Source organism: Triticum dicoccoides, chromosome 4B, assembly GCF_002162155.2.
Source record: "Triticum dicoccoides isolate Atlit2015 ecotype Zavitan chromosome 4B, WEW_v2.0, whole genome shotgun sequence".
Classification (NCBI taxonomy): Eukaryota; Viridiplantae; Streptophyta; class Magnoliopsida; order Poales; family Poaceae; genus Triticum; species Triticum dicoccoides.
This window is the reverse complement of record NC_041387.1, coordinates 168,687,824-168,706,126: the sequence shown is the minus strand read 5'-3', so window position 1 is coordinate 168,706,126 and position 18,303 is coordinate 168,687,824. Positions and strand designations below refer to the sequence as shown.

The 18,303-nt window shown below is 48.7% G+C and overlaps 1 pseudogene; it reads left to right on the top strand.

The window, feature by feature from the left end:
* Window positions 1-17,749, top strand: part of LOC119295582 — a 33,202-nt pseudogene extending 15,453 nt beyond the window's left edge.
* Window positions 17,750-18,303: the final 554 nt, after the last annotated feature.

Genomic DNA, 18,303 nt, shown 5'->3' with positions numbered 1-18,303 from the left:
TACTCGCCTAAGTTATGAAAATCCTACCGAGTGGTAAGCCAGACTTCCACTCGGAGACTTAGCTGCAGTCTAAGTACTCGCCTAAGTTATCAAAATCCCGCCGAGTGAAGAGCAAACCTCTCACTCGGGGGCTTAGCTGCAGCCCGGTGCTCGCCTAAGATATAAAAATCCTATCGAGTGAAGAGCAAACCTCTCACTCGGAGGCTTAGCTGCAGTCTAAGTACTCGCCTAAGTTATCAAAATCCCGCCGAGTGAAGAGCAAACCTCTCACTCGGGGGCTTAGCTGCAGCCCAGTGCTCGCCTAAGATATAAAAATCCTACCGAGTGAAGAGCAAACCTCTCACTCGGAGGCTTAGCTGCAGCCCTGTGCTCGCCTAAGTTATCAAAATCCTACCGAGTGAAGAGCAAACCTCTCACTCGGGGGCTTAGCTGCAGCCCAGTGCTCGCCTAAGTGGACTAAGGAATAAGTCGACTGCAGTAAGCGTCTTGCTTTGGGCCTGCAAAGACATTTTCGAGCCAAAAGCAATCTTATTCAAACACCAAGATCAAGTTGGGATCGATACCAAAAGGAACCGAAAGTGCTCAGGCACTAGACCTGTTAAAGTTTATCGGTTACAACTCCACTCGGCATACCGAGGCAAATTTAAGGCATCGAGCTTAGAAGAAGTTTTTTACCCCTCCTGTGGAGGGCTGGAAGGTGCAACAAACTCATCAAGATCAATTCCATCCGCGATCCGAGTGGCAGCCGCAAGGAAAGTTTCCATAAAGGACATGAAGTCGTGTTTCTTGGTGTTGGCCACCCGGAGGGCCGCCAGCTTCTCTTCTCGCGCATCTTTGCAGTGAACTCGGGCCAGACACGGAGCAACATCTGCACCGCACCGAGCCGAGGACTTTTTCCACTCCTGCACTCGACCAGGGATCGTGTTCAAGCGAGCCATCAGCGACTCGAGGTCATTCTGAAGTGTCTCCCCGGGCCAGAGCGTCGAGTCGATGCGAGATGTGGCGACCTTCAGCCTTGCAAGATAGTCCTCGACAGCTGCAACACGGGACTCCACTCGGAAAACATTCATGGCAACTTCGTCGTTCACCGAAGAATTGACGGGGTCGAGGTTTGGTTCCAGCCGGCTAGTTTCTTCTTCAAAGTTTTGACAAAATTCTGCAAGGACGATCACCGAGTCAAGGCGATGGTCGAATGGAAAAACCACGATTGGAAATGATTACCGAGCATAGAGGTTTACCTTCAAGCATAAGGAACAACTTCTTGGCAAGACCACTCAGGAAGGACTCCAGATCATTTTTCTTCCCAGTCAACTTACTGACTTGGTCGGTCAGGGCAGCTTTATCAGTTTTCAGTCGACTGACTTCCTTGTTGGCGATCCCAAGAGCAGCTTTCAGATTGGTATTGTCTTGTTCAAGCTTGGTGACTGAAGCTAACTTCTCGTCAGCAAGCTTGATCTTCTCAGCTAATTCAAGGTCTTTTTTCTGTTGGGCCTCCCTTACCTTACCTGCAAGTTACAGCAAGATCAGATTTTGAAACAAACGAAGGGAAAAAGCAGTCGTCAAGGTCTCACCAAACATACCTTCGGTCTCCTCCTTTGCCTTCGTCAGATTCTCCTGAACCAGCTTCAAATTTAGCTCGAGCTGAATGTGCTTGTTTTCCAGCTCAGAGTAGCGAACCACAAGATCATAGGAGTTCTGCGAAGAACCAATCGACTAAATGTCAAATATAATTCACTTCCGAGTGAAAAAGGAAAAATCACACGTTTCTAAGACTACAGCCGAATACAAGCATTCGACCGTAGTCTCGGGGACTACACCCAGTGGGTGCACTCAGCGTGCCCCCACTAATCCTATTGAAGACAGAGTCGACCAGTCGACCGGTTTCCGAAATCAATTCGCCATAGTCGAATGATGGAAAGACTGAAATTATAAAGCCTAAGGACGACTGCCAGCAGTCGACCTTAGCCTCGGGGGCTACACCCAGTGGGTGCACTCAGCGTGCCCCCACTAATCCTATTGAAGGCAGAGTCGACCAGTCGACCGGCTTTCGAAATCCATTCGCCATAGTCGAATGACGGAAAGACTGAAATTATAAATCCTAAGGCCGACTGCCAGCAGTCGACCTTAGCCTTGGGGACTACACCCAGCGGGTGCACTCAGCATGCCCCCGCTAACACGGAGTCTAAATCGACACATCCAGTGGGTGACTACCGTAGATGTTGGAAAGAAAAGTTTTTGATAGCATATCCTAACAGAACAGGCGATGGTCGACTGACCTGAACATTGCTTTGAAGGGCAGAACTGGCGTCGTAAGCTGCCTGGCTCGCATCCCGGATGGTCCTTAACTGCTCCATCATGATCCCTGCCTGGCGTGTCGCCTCCTTCGCGGCGCCAGCTTGGTCCTCTGGGACGTGGTGCATCGTGAAGAGGGAGGGCTGCTGAGCACTCGCCAGTGGATCTGCGAAGGACACAGTGTGTCGAGTGGTGTTCTCCTCCTCCGCAACCAGAGTCTCAGGCGCCGTCACATCCTGGGGCACCCTGCTGGCAGACGTTTTCCTACTCCTTCTGTGCTTCAGCGGTTCCTCATCTTCATCATCATCTGGGAGAGTGATAACAACATTGGGTGGAGCTACAGAGAAGAATCAGGATTATAGATCATAAGTCAATCGACTAAAAACGGCGTTAAGAGTATAGTACCTGGTTTTGAGGTTGTTGCGTCCTCCATCTCATGGTCATCAGCCCGGGCTGAGGTCTCGGAAGTAGCAGCACTGCAACTCCAAAGAATCAGTCGACTAACCCCAGCGCCAGCCAGAGATAAAGTTCGTACAAAATAAGAAGACTTAAGCAGCACGATTACCCTGATATGGTGGGGATGGACACCTTCATCTTCGGCAGGAGTTTGGTCGGCTTTGACGGAGCCACCCTGGGCTGCTTCGACGCCTTTCAGTCGGCGCCGGAGAGGTGGTCCGAGGGCGCTTGGTCGACTGTGCAACGGTCGCAACCCCCTTGCCACGTTCAGTCGCAGGGTCGTGGACAAGCTTCGACCGCCTTTCCGAGCGCGGTGGTACGACCTCCTCCTCCTCTTCTTCCTCGTCTTCAGCATCATCTTCATCACCGTCATCATCGTCATCGTCATCATCGTCCTCGGCAGCGTCCGAGTCCCACTCCTCCTCCTGGCTCTCGCCCCCACTCGCTTCACCCTCCTCAGTCGGAGCCTGTGCTCCATTGGGCATCGAGTACAGCTTGGTGAGGGCCTGATAGACATCAAGACAAAGATCAATCGACCGATTGGCAGAATAAACAGAAATGAATATGACAAGAATACAGTGGGGAGCTGAGCAGGCATACCTTGTTTGGATCACTGTGGTGGTCGAGTGGAGGAATCCTTCTGGCTCCGCGTGGGTTATCCTTGTTTCCGGTAACGGCGGCCATCCACCTTTCCAGAGTGGCATCGTCGACTGCTTCTGGATGGACCCGAGTCTCATCCTCAGTCCCACAGTACAACCACATGCAATGGCTCCGGAACTGAAGGGGCTGGATACGACGCCTAAGGAAAACCTCCAGGAGATCCATGCCCGTCACTCCCTCCCGAACCAACTGTACTACGCGCTCCATCAACATCTTCACGTCGGCTTTCTCCTCCGGAATCAACTTCAGAGAGGAGGGCTTGTTCACTCGGTCCATGGTAAACTGACGGAGTCCACTCGACTGCCCCGGCGTCGACTGATCCTGGCAGTAGAACCAGGTCGACTGCCAGCCTCTGACTGACTCGGGAAATGTCATGGCTGGGAAGGTGTTCTTGTTCCTCACCTGGATCCCCAGGCCCCCACACATTTGGACAACTCGGGTTCTTTCGTCGCCTGGGCTCGCCTTCTTCACGGTCTGAGAGCGACACGTGAATATATGCTTGAACAAGCCCCAGTGCGGTCGACAGCCCAGAAAACCCTCACACATGGACACGAATGCGGCAAGATAGGCGATAGAATTCGGGGTAAAGTGGTGGAGTTGCGCTCCAAAGAATTTCAAGAAACCACGGAAGAAAATACTCGGCGGCAAAGAAAATCCGCGGTCGACATGGGTAGCCAGCAGCACGCACTCACCTTCCTCCGGCTGGGGCTGCCATTCTTTCCCCGGAAGCCTTGCAGCTCCATGAGGGATCAGGCCCTCATTGGCCATGTCGAGGAGGTCCTTCTCCGTGATGGTCGACTGGATCCAATCTCCCTGGACCCAGCCCTTCGGCAGGCGGGATCTAGACGAAGACCCGCTGCGGCTGGTGGATCTCCCCTTCGCCTTCTCCGTCGCCGACGCCTTCTTCGCGCGTTCCAGCGCCGCCGTCTTCTCCTTGGCCATGATTGCCGATGAGACGCGCGAGGAGAAGTTGTGCGGAGGCGAGAGCGAGCGCGTTGGGCGGAGACGAAGGGAGCAGAGAAAGAGAATGCTGAGGCACTGTTCAAAAAACCCTCGCCGGGCGCATTTATAAGGTCCCTTCCGAGTGGATGACAGGTGGGCCCGATCGATCTAATCATATCCTGGAACAGTTATGCAGGCGGGATACGTGGCGAAGAAAGCGGCGCGGGGATCGAGGCGTCTATGTCCCGTCCCATCCGAACGCCGCGGCCCGCTCCGCTTCGCGCGTTTCCCCAAATTTCGCATCCCGCGGAATCCGCGAACGGCAGATCGGTCTGTCAGGCGCGGAATTTCCTGCGATCCGTCGCTCGGAAATCGTCGAAGCCCGAAAGATCACTCGACGAAAGAAAAGAATGGATCGAGTCGATTGAAGACAAGTTGCTCACTATCAACGAAGAGATTCTTTGGTCCAGAACAACGCACGACTAGTGTGCAAAGGTTAATCGGAAACAACATCAACTCCTTCCTCACTCGAAGCCTCAATCCATTCGGGGGCTAATGATGGAGTCATGTACCTAGGGTAGGGTCACAGACCTGATCTAAGTACCCTGCCCAAGGACACCCTTAGAAGAGGTCACCTTCCAGTCGACCAACGAGGGACCCACTCGACTGACTTGAAGGACTCGACCACGAAGACTCACTCGACTACCAGGAGTTCAAAAGGCACTCTGCACTGCAACGGCCTGTAGTTAAGTAGACTTTATGGTAGTTAAGACACTTTATGTGGGACGTTACCAGTAATGCCCCGGACTTAATGTCCCTTAAACCCTTCATTACGTGGGCTGGCTGGGGTCCTGGCGCACTCTATATAAGCCACCCCCCTCCATAGGCAGAAGGGTTCGGCACCCTGTAACTCATATACACACAATCCACTCGACCGCCTCCGGGCTCCGAGACGTAGGGCTTTTACTTCCTCCGAGAAGGGCCTGAACTCGTACATCTCTTGTGTTTACAACTTCTCCATAGTTAGAACCTTGCCTCTCCATACCTACCCCCCACTCTACTGTCAGACTTAGAACCACGACACGCCGCCCGTCCCAACTCCGACCGGCCAGCCACCCCCAAGCTCGCGCTCGAGCCCCTCGGCCACGACGACTAGCCGGACGGCCAGCGCCCTGTGGTGGAGGGGAAGGTGGTGCGTGGTGGGCCTCCGGCCGCATCCGCAAAGGTAGAGGGAGGGGAAGGGAAGGGGAAGGGACCAGGGCGGAGATGGACTCGTCGGCCGCCACCCCCGCAGCCAGCCGGTCACCGAAGCGGCGAGGAGGCTGTGGCAGCCCGGCGGCAACCGCGTCGGCGTCCAATCGGTCCTCCTCCACCGCCAAGTCGGCCCAACTGCAAGCGCGCGTCGCAGCAGGGGCGGACGGGGGCAGAGCAGGGGAGGGCGAGGGGCGAGGAGACAGGGGGAGGGCGACCGCACCGGCCAGGCGCGGAGCGCCGGCGGGCACGGCGGGAGAGGAGGGGGGCGGGGGAGAGGCGGCAGAGGCTGGCGTTGTCCCCGGCATCGCCCCACAGTCGCCATCCCAATCGGCCCCTTCCTTGAAGTTGTTCCAACTAGGCCAAATGGTAAATTCAAAACAAATAGGAAAAAAAGCAAAAAATCTGTTTTTTTTTCACTGGAGATGACCAATGTGCTAGGAGCGTGAAAATTTTCATGGTGAAATGGCATTCGAGTAGCTCTAGAAAATGAAAAAAAAAATCAGCTTTCAAAGAAACTTCAAAAAAGGCATTTTGGAGACATGTTTTGCTTCTTTTGTTTGTCCAGAGTTCCTCGGATGTCATTTCAGCACGAAAATTTGAGAAAAAACCTCCATAGCCACTGCTCCAATCGCACACACACCGTCTTGAACAACGGTTGGTACTTCGTTTGTTGCACTCCCTCCTTCCCAAAATATAAGGCGCGCTTGATTTTGCACGGTCTTCGATGTACAACTTTGACTGTTAATACATATAAAAATGCATGGATTGAATAGGTATAACTACTAACGTCAAATTTTACTTGCAAAACAGTTTTATCCATGTATATTTATACTAATTTAGTGGACATACAATGAGTGAAAATTATAGTCAAAGTTATGCGATGAAGACCAGAAAAGTCAAAGCTCGCCTTATATTTTGGGAAGGAGGGAGTAACATAGACCATGTAAGAAGCAAGTATGTACATCAAAATAACTTGCTGAGGAGAAGCATTGTTGTCATAAAAAACCAAATCATTTCTCATAGCCAAAGCAACCAAATTAAAGCATATGCTCTCATCCTTATTAGTCTTGAACCTATTTGGAATACCATCTAATGAATGACCAAAAATATTGGCAACACTTGTGGCGGATACAAATTTGACACAATTTAGATGACTGACCACATAGAACGTGCAAACTTACATTGGAAAAAGAGGTGTTTGATTGTCTTGTCATGAGTAACATCACTTTTTACTCCCTTGCCAGTTGCGTCCAGCGAGATTATCTTTGGTTAACACAACTCCCCTACAAAGATACCACATGAAGATTTTCATTTTTAGTGGAATCTTGGACTTCTAAATTTTCTTGTTATTACTCATTGGTACCTTTGAATGTGTGATTGCACGGTACATAGAGCTTACAGTGAATGACCCTGATGTAGTAAGGTTCCAGCAAAACACATCTCAGCCTTGTGTCAGGTTAACTGAATCCAGCCGGGATAAAAGATTATGCCATGACACAAGTCGGTGGCCAACCAAATCATGCCTGAACAAAATATTCACCGGAGATGAACTGAGCACCTGCGCGATAGGATTATTCTTGTTGCGAGCAATATTGTACAAGGCTGGATATTATTCTTGGAGACTAGCATTGCCAAGCCAAATGTCTTCCCAGAAATGAATCTCTGACCCATCCTTTATCGTGAAAAACCCAAAGCGAAAAGAGATGTTTCTTTGCTACCATTAGGCCGGCCCAGAAGCGCGAGTCGTCAGGTTTTCAGAATGCCTGAGATACTGCCTTTTGGCCTAGATACTTGTTGGGCAGCATGATTTGCCAAATACCATCCTCAGTAAAAAGTTTGAACAACCATTTAGTGAGTAGGGCCTCATTGTTGACCTGCAAGTCATGAATTCCAAGGCTATCTTAGTCTTTCCGCCTACAAACCACGCTTCATTTGGCTAATCTATATTTTTTGTTTTCACCATCTCCTTGCCAGAAAAATCTGGATCTAAAATAGTCCAGTCTTTGTAGGTCCCCTTTTTGGAGTTGGAAGAAAGAAAGAAAGTATATAGAGAACCATATTTGTAAGGACAAAGTTAATCAAAACCAGTTGTCCTTCAACTGATAGCAGCTTGCCTTTCCAACTGCTCAACCGTTTCTCTAGATGCCCTCTACATGATTCTACTCCGTAATGGTGAGGCGCCAATAATGAATCGTTATTCCCAGATATTTAATCGGGAATTGACCATGCACGCAACGAAATAGGTTGGCATAATCGGCCGCAGCCTCAATGGCAAAACAATTCACTTTTATGGAAGTTTATTTTGAGATCCGACATTTTTTCAAACGCTGAAAGCAAGAGTTTTAAGTTTCGAGCCTTGTCCAGATCATGTTACGTAAAAGAATTGTGTCGTCGGTATATTGTAAATAGAGAGGACACCATCCACAAGGTGTGCCACTACTCCTGCAATCTGATTGTCTTGCTTCGCACGTTCAATCAGAATAGCCAACGTGTCAGCAACAATGTTAAATAACATTGAGGACATGGGGTCACCCTGTCGTGGTCCCTTTTTGTCTGAAAGTGACCTACATCATCATTGATTTTTATGGCCACACTACCTCTAGTTACAAAATTTTGGATCTACTAACGCCATTTCTCAGAGAAACCCTTCATCCGAAGGCCTGTTGGAGAAAAGACCATTTGACCTTGTCATAGGCTTTTCCTCATGTTTTTTCGGTGCATTCCGTGGACGGTCTCTTGCAGGACTACAACACCATCGAGTATATTCCTTCCTCTACTCATGTTTTTTCATTGGAACTAACGTGGCATGGCTTATTTAGGGTTGTAGGAGTCCGTTATAGAAAAAAAAGACACCGATGTACTCGTGTTTCACAGATTTTTATTGCTAGACCGTCATCCATATCGGGAACACATAGCCTTAGAGCAGTACATATCCAATGTATTTCATACCTATACTTGCTAAAGTGAACACCATATACAGATTCAGTGTGTAGCCCTAGAGTAGTACATGCAAGAAGTTGGAAGCTCTATATAAAAACAAAATCATTACAATAAGTACAAATTGCTCAATATATAACGCAAACCCCCACCTGGATATGTAATTTTGGTATAACCATAGCCAGTCAATTCCCAAACATATTTGATATACCCACCGGCGGTGGGGGATTAAAAGCCACTTAAACAATATGCATAGAAGATGAGCGGATGGACATGAGAGAAAGACATGATGAATTTTCTCCTCATTACAATAGAACACTTCTTAATGACATTCCAAATTAAAGAATAATCTTATTACGCAGCGACCTGCTAAGAAATTGATGATAACAAAAGAATAATGCCTTTCGGTTGTATGTAACTGTGCATCCTTCTTGCGAAGGCTAGGTGTTATACAATGCAGCGGCCTGCTAAGAAATTGCTCTTTTAGTTTCTATTCCCTCCGTCCGAAAATACTTGTCATCAAAATGGATAAAAAGGGATGTATCTACATCTAGATACATCCCTTTTTATCCAGTTTGATGACAAGTATTTTCGGACGGAGGGAATAGAATTTATTAATTTTGTCAAGATTAATCTTAATGAACCTAATTATGCTAGGATATATACTGGATGATAAAGTAGAACAGACTATGTTTGTCAGGCTGTCCCTTCATCCTAACCCTTTAAAGATTGACATATACACTTCTCCTTTACCTGTTTGCATTTTCAGTTTGGAAATGTGGTACAACACAATATTGGTCCTCCTATGAAGAATGCACAGATTGCACTCGACGCTCTTTCCATATGGTAACATCCATATTGACATTAGTTCCACACATGGTCTAACTATCCATGGATATTATCTTATGTTCTTACTGTCACATTCAAATACATGAAGTAATTAATCAGTGTTGAGTGTTTTGTATTTGTGAAATACATAGCCTTAACATCAATGGATGGGAGCTGATGATTTCAGTAGGATTTTTGGGTGCAACCGGGTATAACTTCTTGATCTTCAGCCTGCATTTCATTAATTAGCTGATATTGTGGTTCAATCATGAGCATTCCTCAAAACAGAACAAAAATCATGAGGCCACAATGATTGTTACAGAGTGCGAGTGGCAAATGAGCTTGGTGCTGGAAGTGCGAGGAGGGCCAAGTTCGCCATCGCCAATGTGGTCATCACTTCCTTCTTCATCGGATTTGTGTTGTTTGTATTCTTCCTTTTCTTCCGCGGGAACATCGCGTACATGTTTACCGAGAGCCGAGCAGTAGCTGGTGCGGTGGCCGACCTTTCGCCTCTCCTGGCATTCTCTATTCTGCTGAACAGTGTTCAACCAGTGCTATCAGGTTAGCTTCACCATTTTATTGTTACTACTCCCTCCGTTCCAAATTACTCGTCGTGGTTTTAGTTCAAATTTGAACTAAAACCACGAAGACTAATTTGGAACGGAGGGAGTATAAGGTAGACACACACGATGAACATCAGTATAGGTCTGTTTTCTATCTGAAATAACATCACTCTCTTGTTTGACTACCTGCAGGCGTTGCTGTTGGTGCGGGCTGGCAAAGTGCGGTCGCCTATGTTAAACATCACATCCTACTACATGATTGGCATCCCACTTGGGGTAGTGCTTGGTTACATTGTCGGATTTCAAGTTAAGGTAATTACACAGATAATTAGTCCCTCACACCATTACCATGGTGCGTCATCTTCTCTCCGATTTGTGTTTGCAACTATATAAATGTTTTAAAAAATCAGGGCATTTGGATTGGGATGCTGGTAGGCACACTGGTTCAAACTGTTGTACTTGTGTTCATAACACTTGGGACTGACTGGCAAAAACAGGTACGTAACAATGATCATTTTGTCTGATCTTCACTTTGTCGCCTTAGTCTTGAGTTGATACTCATCAGATTTTATTATTTTTATTTTTTTAGAAAAGAAGGATGTATCCCCGGCCTCTGCATCTGGACGATGCATGCAACCATATTATTAATTATTCACAAAGTCCATACAACGTGATACATCAATAAGTCTGAAGACATCATCTTGACAACGTTGTTGCTATTACTATCCCCTTGATGAAGGTGTGCCGAATGTCCGGACCTAATACCAAACATACATCGCATCAAAGCCTAACATCTAAAGCTGGGTGTTCCATCCAAGCCACTACCTAGATTGGGTCACACACCGGTCGGCAAACTCCCAGTGAGCACCGCACACTGCATGACGCCACACAGCTTCCTCCTCCTGCGCGAGTCCATCTCCGCGCATCGGACGCCGAGTCTCCAGTGCGCCATGCCGCCGAGACCCACCGTCGACGATACGGTAGGTGCCACACCGCTCCACCTACATGCCATCTCGCATCGACTCCGAACTACCAGCAACTCCACCACCTTGAGCAGTCCCCGGCCGATGCCTTCAAGAAGGAACACGACACCAAAGTGCCATCGTCGCCCAAACAGAGAACAGAGACTTTCGCCTGTGCTCATGGCAGAGGTAGGGGGCGTTGGATCCACACCAAAGCCTCCAGGAAGGGAATCGGCGCTGAGGGCGTCGACTTTGGTGCGGCCGCCACGCCGGACTGGAGTTTTCCCCGGATCCATGCCCACCCGCCAGATCCATCTAGGCAGTACTGCCGTCGACCGTAGTCGCTAAGTACCATAGCCAGCACGAACCGGAGTAGATCGAGTCGAAGACGACGCCTCCCATGGAACTCTGGTCGGCCATCGAGGGGCCGCCGCAGCGCCGCCGGCTCCACGTCGCCCACGTAGCCGTGGAAGGCCCCCCATATGCACCCGTGGGTGCCGTCCTCTAGGCAGGCCACACCGCACGCCACCGATCGAGGCCGCCGCCCCGAGATCCGATCTGCCAGCCACCGCTGTGCCATGAGAGACAGACCACATATGCGTCTGCGCACCGCACGCACTCCCGCACGCCTTACACGCTCGCCGTGCATCCCCAGCGCAAGCTCGCCAGGCGACCACGCGCTTCCACGGCGGACGCCCCGCAACGCCCGAACACCATAAGAGGGAGAATCGGAGTGCCCCGCCGCCATCGCCGCTGCGCGGGCTTGCGTCGGCTTTGCCCGCCGGTACCTGCTGACAACGGCGAGGGGAGGGAGATCTAGCAAGGAGGGAGTTCGCCCGGCGACTAGGGTTCCACCCGGGTCGCCTGCGTGGTGGGCGACACAGGCCTCGTAGGTTTTTCTAGGATGGGCCTTCGATCTCCAAACAAGGGACACCGAGGAGCCCGATACTCATCAGATAATACATAGCTAAGCTATAGACGCGCCGTGTTTTCCCTCTGGTTAGGGTTTTGTTCTCGCGCTGGCGATTTTGTCGCCGCCGTCGAGTTGCCTGGTTGTCCCTGTCGCTGACGATGCCTTGTTCGACGCGTGATCGCGCTGGCGGGCAGATCAACGGAGTAGGGTTCTTATCTCAAGTCACCCGTGTTGTAGTACATCGGGTAAGGAAATCTTCATGGATACCGCTGAGAGGTCTGATCGGGCAGAGGTGAGCGATGTTGAGAAGATGATGTAGGAGCTAGGGCTGACAGAGGAGGACTTGGATGATGTAGTCTTCGAGGACAAGGATGCACCACCAGAGGTGGTCCGCTGGGTGGCTTTGGCTAGGGTTCATACCCCGAAAACCTACAGCCAAACGCGGTTCTACCGAAATATGAGATCAACTTGGGATCTAGCACAAGAAGTCAAGTTCAGACCACTTGAGGACTAACCTTTACACAATCCAATTCTCATGTCTTGGAGATTGGGAGATAGTAATGAATGATGGTCCATGGCACTTCCGGGGAGATGCGGTGATCATGAAACCCTATGATGGAGTGACTAAGCCGTCGACGATCAAGATGGATACTACCGAGATATGGGCGCAGATTCATGATGTCCCATATTTATATGCCCACCTCGTACCATCCTTAGCTGCTAAATTGGGGGAGGTATTGTATGTTGAACCACCCTCTCAAGACTTTGCGGGGAACTTCTACCGAGCCTGGATAAGAATTGTGGTAACAAAACCGCTGAGGAACCATGTATCCATGATACGCGATGCGAGGCGACAGATCTATCGAGTGAAATACGAAAAGCTTCCTGATTGGTGCGGGGTGTGTGGGATGCTTGGTCATCTGTACAAGGAACATGGCACGGGAATTCATCCTCCGTCGGCTCTCGTCTTTAAGGAGTTGCGTGCTGAGTGGTTCATGCAGACAGGCCGTGGACCTGGCGGGGTCGAGGCCGTAGGGGCGGCAGAAGAGGAGGACGGAGCGGAGGGCGTGGCCCAGCACCTGCACCAAGTACACATGAGGGTTTTGATGAGGAGCCTAGCTTGGACGAAACTACGGAGTACACCACAACATCACATGGGGGAAGTGGTATAACAGCTGGGTCGGACACTGCAATGGAAGATCCTTCCTGGAAGAGGAATGATAGGATGGAGCTAGGTAGCAACTCTACGGCCATGCCGCTTATGCATGATACTAGTGCAGAGGAGGAATGACTGGCTCTTGTTCCAGCAGGGACTTCAGTGGCCAGCCCACCTGTTAAAAGAGATCCAAAAAAGCCAAGGACTGAATTTGATGGAAGAGAGGGACACAATAGCATTGTTAAAACTCTGGCGGGCTCCCTCGAGGGGCGCCGCCAAGCCCAATGAGTGCATTTTGTTGGAATTGTCGCGGTGCGGGTAAACCTGCGACAGTTCGAGAAATTCGATATTTCGTGATGAAGTTTACCCCTACCGTGCTCTGTATCGTTGAGACCCAGATTAGTGGGGCACGTGTAGAAGCTCTTGCTAGTTCTCTTGGCTTTGATCACTCATATGCTGTAGACAGTCAAGGAAGAAGCGGTGGGATTGGAATGTTTTGGAATGACTGTACCAAACTTGAGATTTTAGGCGACTCTTGCTACCATATAGATGCTAAGATTGAGGAGGCAGGTCAAGAGCCGTGGTGTATTACGTGTGTGTATGGTGAGGCACAGACACAACTTAGGCACCAGACTTGGGATCTCATGAAAGACATCAACACTCTTAGCGACCTGCCATGGCTTTGTTTTGGAGATTTCAATGAAGTGCTGCAACCAAATGAACACGAAGGTGTAGCCAACAGAAGCAACACCCAGATTCAGAGTTTTCGGGATACAGTGGATATCTGTATGTTGATGGACTTAGGTTACCAAGGCCGTTTTTGGACTTTCGAGAAAAAGGTAGCAGGGGGCTCTTATACCCGGGTGCGTTTGGATAGAGCCTTGGCAAGCTCGACGTGGGTAGCCCGATTCCCGCAAGCAGTACTCAATCACCTGACCTCGGCCACGTCTGATCATGGACCAATCTTGTTACAGTTGGATCCAACTCAGAATCATGCTACACCAAAGAAACCCTTCAGATACGAGGTGATGTGGGAATCACATGAATCTTGGAGGGACACAATCTCTAGTAGTTGGAATGCAGCAGATGCAGGCTATGGCGTGGGAGACTTTCGGGACAAGCTGTTGAAAATAACTATAGAATTGTCTCGGTGGTGCAGGGATACCTTTGGCAATGTCCAGAAAGAAATAAAACAAATCAAGGCCCAGCTAGAGACCTTACGCAATGACCCGGTGCGCATAAGTCCTTCACATCCTGAGTTGAAACTTAACGAGAGATTGGCCGAACTCTATCACAGAGAGGAGCTCATGTGGAGGCAGAGATCTCGGCTAGAATGGCTATCAGCTGGTGACAGGAACACTAAGTTCTTTCATATGAGGGCTAGTATGCGGCGTAAGAAGAATATGATCCGAGCGCCCACTAATGCTCTCGAAGTTCACACAGAGGACCCTGCGGAGCTGAAAAGCATGGTTCTGAACTTTTATAAAATGTTGTACACATCGGAGGGGGTGCAGGGAGTGGATGAGGTGTTGAGGCATGTGCCCAGGAAGGTATCTCCGGAGATGAATGAGTCTTTGTGCGCGCCTTATACAAATAAAGAGATAAAAGATGCTTTGTTTCAGATGTTCCCAACAAAAGCTCCAGGACCAGACAACCTTCCTGCTCAGTTCTATCAGCGGCACTGGGACATTTGTGGGGATGAAGTAAGTGCGGTGGTCATGCGTATCATTAAGGGAGAGGAGAGCCCGGAAAGCATTAATGACACTGTCTTAGTATTAATCCCTAAGGTAACACAACCCTCATCTCTGTCACAGTTTAGACCTATCAGTCTTTGCAATGTATTGTACAAAATTGCATCAAAGGTGGTGGCAAACAGGCTTAAAGTTATTCTCCCAGAAATTATATCCGAGGAACAGTCGGCCTTTGTGCCTGGTAGACTGATTACAGATAACATCATCAGTGCATATGAGTGCTTGCATTTTATGAAGAGAAACATGTCTAAAACCAATAGTTACTGTGCTCTGAAGTTGGACATGATGAAGGCGTATGATAGGTTGGAATGGGATTATTTACAAGGTACAATGACCAAATTGGGCTTTTCTCAAGCCTGGGTGGATGTTGTTATGGGTATGGTAAGATCTGTGTCGTTTTCAGTTCTCTTCAATGGTGAAAAGCTAGAGCAATTCAAACCAACACGAGGTATTCGGCAGGGAGATCCTATTTCCCCTTATCTATTCTTACTTGCAGCAAAGGGCCTTTCGTGCCTACTAAAATCCAGTTCTCAGTCATCAGCTCTAAGTGGTGTTAAGGTGGCTCCCACAGCTCCTGAGGTGAACCACCTTCTATTTGCAGATGATAGCCTGCTGTTATTTAAGTCTAGTACTGAGGGGGCAAATGTGGTGTCAAACCTACTGAATGTTTACTGTAATGCTTCTGGCGAGAGAATTAACAATGTCAAATCCTCTATATTCTTCAGTAAGGGATGTCCCAATAGTACCAAGCAGCAAATCAAAGATATCCTTGGAGTTCAGAACGAATCCCTGAGCGCGAAATATCTGGGGATGCCTACAGAAGTTGGACAATCCAAGAATGGCACGTTTAAGTATTTAAGAGATAGAGTGTGGGAGAAAATTCGAGGATGGATGCAAAAACTTCTCTCAGCTGCAGGCAAAGAGGTATTAATAAAATCTGTAGCTCAAGCCATTCCGGTGTTTTCCATGTCTTGCTTCAGGCTACCAAGAGGGTTGTGTGATAATGTGACGTCAACCATTAGACAATTCTGATGGGGCAGCAAGCAAGGAAAAAGAAAACCATGTTGGGTGTCATGGGATGTGATGACAAGGCCTAAAAACTTGGAAGGACTGGGCTTCGGGACCTTGAAATCTTTAACCTAGCTCTCTTGTCAAGACAGGCTTGGAAGTGTTTAGAGGAGCCTCATTCCCTGAGTGCGAGAATTTTGAAGGCTGCTTATCATCCGGAATGCTCAATCCTCGAAGCAGAGTTAGAGGCTCACCCCACTCAGATTTGGCGTGCTATTCTGGATGGAAGGGGAGTCATCAAACAGGGAATCATTCGAAGAATTGGGGATGGACGGACAACCAAGATATGGCACCATAATTGGTTACCACGACCTGGGCTGATGAGACCAATTTCCTTGCTGATTCATGACCTAGTTGCTGATCTTATTGATGCAACTCGGCTTCCTGGAAGGAGGAGTTGGTAAGGCAGATTTTTGTTCAGTTAGATGCTGAAGTGATCCTGAGGATACCCATATGCACCAGGCAATTGGATGACCTCTGGGCTTGGGCGGAGGACCCAAAGGGCCGGTTTTATGTTAGAACGGCATACAAGATGATATACAGAACAAAAATGGGTAGAAAAGAATGGCTAGAGGAAGCGGAGAGCTGGTCAAACTTGCAAGCACAGAAGAAAGGTTGGTCGGATATTTGGAATTTAAAGGTGCCCTCGAAGCTTAAAGTTTTTGCATGGAGGCTAGCCCAACATTCCTTACCAACAGGGGACGTACTCCAGAGTCGTAATATGGCAACTATGGACGTGTGTGCTATTTGTGGTGGTCAGGACAGCTGGAGACACGCCCTACTTGAGTGTGCACTCGCCAGATGCACCTGGGCGCTGTCGAAGGAGGATATGGTGCAACACTTGGCCTCAAACCATGACACTGGTGCTAGACGGTGGCTACATTCCATGTCAGATGCTCCTCCAAATGATGAATTCAGACTCTTGATCGTTACAGCTTGGGCGATCTGGCATACGCGGCGAAAGGCGATCCATGAAGGTATTTATCAGACTCCACATGCCACCAATGGTTTCATATCTAGCTACTTATCAGATATCGAGTTCCTTGAGCAACCTCGAGTCGCAAAAAGGAACGCACCAGAGCCCAGGTCGATGAACTGGATTCCTCCTCCTGACCAACACTTCAAAGTGAATGTATATGCGGCCGTTGCAAGGCTCGGTGGACTTGGCGCAGTTTCTGCAATATGCCGAGACGGTTTAGGAGCTTTCCAGGGAGCTTCAGTGTTAATTTTAGCCAATATGGATGAACCCGAAGTTCTAGAAGCACTGGCGATACGTGAAGCGATGGCCCTCTCTGAAGATCTGTATGTGCAGGACATTGCAATCGCCTCGGAATGTAAAATGGTGGTGGAAGCTATCAAGTCAGGTACCTCGGCTGCTTATGGAGCAATTGTACTTGAGATCAAAGACCGAACTAGGTCCTTTTCTTCTTGTCAAATTTGTCATGAATTTGAAACCTCGAATGTCGAGGCTCACAAACTTGCAAAGCATGCCTTAAATTTGAGGACCGGTCGCCATGTCTGGTTAGGCCACCCCGGAAACCTTGTTTTCGTCCCTGTAAACATTGTGACGGGTGAATAAAGCTTTGTGGATTTGCCTAAAAAAACAAATCAGATAATACATATGTGTAGGCTAAAAGGCGAGATACTAAATTATGTGTGTGTTTTAACCCCCATGCAGGTAAAGATTGCTCATGAGAGGCTGAAGAGATGGTACATGGACGAGGACACAAGATTGCAAGGTTCGGCTGGAAAATAACCCGTCCTGATAGCTTCAACCATTCAACACTTCTATCAGCATTTCAAGAACAAATTGGCACAAACAACTTCAGCACACGCGTATGATTAGTTTGATCTTTTTTTATGTAATAACAAGCATGGTGTTGTGCTGCTGTGATGTGCATGAGTTCAAAATCTATCTATGCTCTGTGAACAAACGAATTTGAGTAAAATGCATATTTTTGTTTCGAGAAGGAAGATGTATCCCCGACCTCTCCATCTACACAATGCATGCATCCATTTTGTTAATTATTCACAAAGCCTTACAAGGTAATACATCAGTAAGCCTGAAGCCATCATCTTGGCAACACATGTCGCTACTTCGATCACCATGATGAAGGGGTGCCGAATGGAGCTTAATACCAAACAGACATCACACCAACACCAAACATCTGATGGGGGTGCCCCATCTGAGGGAGTCTTGAATTCGGGGGTTCTCAGATGTCCGACCCAGGAGTATGGGCCGGGTTGCATGGATCGTATAGGATCAAGGTGAAGATTATCTACCGTGTCCGGATGGGACATCTCAATGCGTGGAAGGCAAGAATAGAGTCCGGAAGTTTCCTTACCTGATAAACTAACCTTGTATAAACCCTAGACCCCCCTCTGGTGTGTATATAAACTGGAGGGGTTAATGTGTAGAGGGAAACTTTCATCCTCATTGGAATCTTCATAGGCTAGACATCTAGGGTTAGCCATTACGATCTCGAGGTAGATCAACTCTTGTAATCTTCATACTCGACAA